Raw genomic sequence first — 5099 nt, 5'->3', positions numbered from 1 at the left:
AAGGCAAATTTACTCAAAGTGAGTTCCCTTTTCAAAACAAGCCATTCTCATCATTCTCTTTCCAAAACTTCCAAAACCATGGAAGGTTAAAGATTTATTTCAAAGTATTCAAAATCACCCATACAACAATGGGATTTTATAACAAAAGTTCCTCGGCAGAGTCCCAAGTCTTTAGGGGAGAATAACATGACTCATCTCACCAAATTTATTTTAAATTCATTAAAAATCTTGGCTTCCTGATTTGAGTAGTAAAATAGGATCTCAGCCAATCCGAGTCATGTAATCAATTACTCTTTTCAAAGCCATTTCTTTTACTTAAACAAAACCGGCTTCAATTTCATAATTAAATCTGAAGCATTTCAAACTGCTAAGAGAATCATTTTTGTTGTGTTAAACTAGAGTTCAAAGGGTACTCTGAATCTCATTCAAAATGTCGAATAATGAGGCTTATCAATCGAAATCCAATTCCTTTTAAAATCACGAAAATCCTTCCAATGGACAATCTTTATGTTTAATAGAAACATAGACCCGTTTTACCTTTTAAAACAGCCGCAAGGCAAAATTCTCTTTCGAATGACTTGTACCCAAAGACATACTATTCTTCTTGGGAAAATAAGGAGAAATCATGATTCTCTTTTCAGTAATTCTTTCAAAGCATAGCTTCATCGCTTTTCATAATTGATCTAAGTAAAGCTAATAAAAGAAGACCTAAATTCACAATCGTCCAAGTAAATAGGAAAGGCATTAAACTCAAAATTTCCCAAATAACATTTCAAATAAACCTCAGATTTTATAGAAATTTTGGCAGCATCTCCCCTAAAATTTGGACTTTGCCACCCGGTTCGGGTTCCAACTAAACCGTTCCTCAATCCTTTTCAACAGTCCAAAATCCCAAAACTCAATTCAAAATCACGGTAAATCCATCAGTCGCTTCAGTGGCTGATGAGCGGATAATTTGTATACTTTTTGGCATTGTTTTTAGTATGTTTTTAGTATCTTTTAGTTAGTTTTTAGTATATTTTTATTAATTTTTAATTAAAATTCACTTTTCTGGACTTTACTATGAGTTTGTGTGTTTTTCTGTGATTTCAGGTATTTTCTGACTGAAATTGGAGGTTCTGAGCAAAAATCTGATCCAGAGACTGAAAAGGACTGCAGATGCTGTTGGATTCTGACCTCCCTGCACTCGAAGTGGATTTTCTGGAGCTACAGAAGCCCAATTGGCGCGCTCTCAACGGCATTGGAAAGTAGACATCCAGGGCTTTCCAGCAATATATAATAGTCCATACTTTGTCCAAGATTTGATGGCCCAAACCCGCGTAGCAATCCGGCCTCAGAAATTCCAGCGTTAAACGCCGGAACTGGATTAAAAGTTGGAGTTAAACGCCCAAACTGGCACCAAAGCTGGCGTTTAACTCCAGAAAAGGTCTCTACACGAATTTCCTTGATTGCTCAGCCCAAGCACACACCAAGTGGGCCAGGAAGAGGATTTTTCTGTCATTTACTCATTTCTGTAAACCTTAGGAGACTAGTTTACTACATATAGGACCTTTTTACATTGTAATCAGTACGGAATGCTACTCTAAGACATTGTACACGTTTCTTCCACAGTATGAGTCTCTAAACCCCATGGTTGGGGGTGAGGAGCTCTGCTGTGTCTTGATGGATTAATGCAATTACTACTGTTTCTTATTCAATCATGCTTGCTTCCATTCTAAGATAACACTTGTTCTTAATCCGGATGAATGTGATGATCCGTGACAATCATCATCATTCTCAACCATGAACACGTGCCTGACAAGCACCTCTGTTCTATCTTAGATTGAGTAGTTATCTCTTGGATTCTTCTGAGTCTTCGTGGTATAGGCAGGACCTGATGGCAGCATTCAAGAGAATCCGGAAGGTCTAAACCTTGTCTGTGGTATTCTGAGTAGGATTCAATGATTGAATGACTGTGACATGCTTCAAACCTGTAATCTACTGGGCGTTAGTGACAGACGCAAAAGAGTGATTCTATTCCGGTAGAGGAGGGAACCAAACCGGTGATTGGCGGCACTGTGACAGAGTGCTCTGCATTAGCTTTCACTGCGCGGATGGGAGGTAGCTGCTGACAACAGTGAGACCCTACACGAGCTTGCCATGGAAGGAGACATGCGTGTTTGATGAAGAAGACAGTAGGAAAGCAGAGATTCGGAAGATGGAGCATCTCCAAACCTCAACCCATTCTCCATTACTGCAGTACAAGTAACTATTACATGTTCTTTTGCTTCTTACAATCAATCCTGATACTTTCTAATCTCCTGACTAAGATTTACAAGATAACCATAGCTTGCTTCAAGCCGACAATCTCCGTGGGATCGACCCTTGCTCACGCAAGGTATTACTTGGACGACCCAGTGCACTTGCTGGTTAGTTGTGCGGGATTGCAAAAGTGTTATTGCAATTTCGTGCACCAAGTTTTTGGCGCCGTTGCCGGGGATTGTTCGAGTTTGGACAACTAACGGTTTATTTTGTTGCTTAGATTAGGACTGTTTTCTTTTTGGTGGTTTAGAGTCTTTTAGTTGAGTCTAGTTCATATTCTAAGTTTGGTGTCAATTGCATGCTTTTTGTCTTTCTTTTAAATTTTCGAAATTTTCTTGTTCTTAGTCCCTTTTTGATTCTTAAAAGTTCTAAGTTTGGTGTCCTCTTTGTGTTTTTCTCTCTAAAATTTTCGAAAAAAATTGTGTTTGATCTTCTAAAATTTTAAGTTTGGTGTTCTTTTGTGTTTTTCTCTTTCCTCTTTTTAAAAATCAAATCTTTTTCATAAAAATTTTCAATCATATCTTCTTAATTGCTGTTTTCAAAATCTTTCTCTTTACTAATTGATTCAGTTCTCAATTTGCTTTGATCTTATTTTACTTTTCATTTTCGAAATTTTATTTTATTTTCCTGTTGATTTTCGAATTTTTTTAGAAAAATCTCTTTTTGTTTTTAATTTTTTTCGGTTATTTCAAAAAAAAAAAAAATATAATAATAATAACAATAAATAAATAAACAAAATTCATCTCTTTGCAATTATTCTCATTTCCCTTTTGTCTATTATGGACTCAAGTGGAATTAACCAGTCCAAAAGGACTCTGGGGTCCTATGCCAACCCCAGTACAGCTGCATATGGGAGTAGCATCTGTATACCTCCCATCAAAGTAAGCAGCTTTGAGCTAAACCCTCAACTCATTATCATAGTGCAGCAAAATTGCCAGTATTCCGGTCTTCCAGAGGAAGAACCTACTGAGTTTCTGGCACAGTTCTTACAAATTGCTGACACAATACATGATAAAGAGGTAGATCAGGATGTCTACAGACTGTTACTGTTTCCATTTGCTGTAAAGGATCAAGCAAAAGGTGGTTAAATAACCAACCTACAGCAAGCATAAAGACATGGAAACAGTTATCAGAAAATTCCTGAATCATTTTTACCCTCCAAAAAGGATGACACAGCTAAGGCTGGACATCCAAGGCTTTAAACAAGAGGATAATGAATCCCTTTATGATGCCTGGGAGAGGTATAGAGGTATGCTAAGAAAATGTCCCTCTGAAATGTTTTCAGAGTGGGTACAGTTAGACATTTTCTACTATGGGCTTACAGACAGAGCTCAGATGTCTTTAGACCACTCAGCTGGTGGCTCTATACACATGAGAAAAAACAATTGAAGAAGCTCAAGAGCTTATAGACACTGTTGCTAGAACCAATACTTGTATTCTAGCATGAGCTCGTTCCAAAGGAGGAGGTCATGGCATTAGTCACTGATCCTAATCCTCAGGAACAGATGAATGAGCTCAGTCAACAATTGCTCCTGATGACAGAACAGTTAGCAGAATTTAAAGAAATGCTCCATGATACTAAGGTTGCTAACAAGACATAGAACTGCAGTTGAATCAAGCAAAACAGCAAATATCTAAACAAATAACAGAAGAATGTCAAGCAGTTCAACTGAGGAGTGGGAAAACACTGAAAGCCACTGCTCAAAAGAGCAAGAAGTCAATTAAGGAACAGTTGACAGAGGATGACCAAGCCACTGTTCAAAATCCCTCTGAGGACATTGAGAGCCCAGAGAGGAATATTGGCGTTCAAACGCCAGAAAGGGAAGGGAACTTGGCGTTAAACGCCCATTCCTTGCCCAGTTCTGGCGTTCAAACGCCAGAAAAGGGGAAAAAGCTGGCGTTTAACGCCCAAATTCCTCCCAATCCTGGCGTTCAAACGCCCAAGGAGAATCAGGCACCTGAGGGTCCTGATGATTACTCCCCTAACAAGGCTTCTTCAACCATTTCTGTAAGGAATAAACCTGCAGCATCTAAGGTTGAAGAATATCAAGCCAAGATGCCTTATCCTCAGAAACTCCGCAAAGCGGAACAGGATAAGCAATTTGCCCGCTTTGCAGACTATTTAAGGACTCTTGAAATAAAGATTCCTTTTGCAGAGGCACTTGAGCAAATACCTTCTTATGCTAAGTTCATGAAAGAGATCTTAAGTCATAAGAAGGATTGGAGAGAAACTGAAAAAGTGTTTCTCACTGAAGAATGCAGTGCAGTCATTCTAAAAAGCTTACCAGAAAGCTTCAAGATCCTGGAAGCTTTCTGATACCATGCACATTGGAAGGCACTTACACCAGGGTGGCCTTATGTGATCTTGGAGCAAGTATTAATTTAATACCTGCATCCACTATCAGAAAGCTTGGGTTGATTGGAGAAGTCAAACCAACCAGGATATGCCTCCAACTTGCTGATGGTTCCATTAAACACCCATCAGGCATAATAGAGGACATGATTGTCAAGGTTGGACCATTTGCCTTTCCAACTGACTTTGTGGTGCTGGAAATGGAGGAGCATAAAAATGCAACTCTCATTCTAGGAAGACCTTTCCTAGCAACTGGACGAACTCTCATTGATGTACAAAAGGGAGAAGTAACCTTGAGAGTCAATGAGGATGAGTTCAAGTTGAATGCTGTAAAAGCAATGCAGCATCCAGACACACCAGAGGACTGCATGGGCGCTGACATTATTGACTCTCTGGTAGAAGAGATCAATATGGCTGAAAGCCTAGAATCAGAGCTTGAGGACAT

This window comes from Arachis stenosperma, chromosome 9 (genome assembly GCF_014773155.1).
Source record: "Arachis stenosperma cultivar V10309 chromosome 9, arast.V10309.gnm1.PFL2, whole genome shotgun sequence".
NCBI classification, from domain to species: Eukaryota; Viridiplantae; Streptophyta; class Magnoliopsida; order Fabales; family Fabaceae; genus Arachis; species Arachis stenosperma.
Note: the sequence above shows the minus strand (reverse complement) of the source record.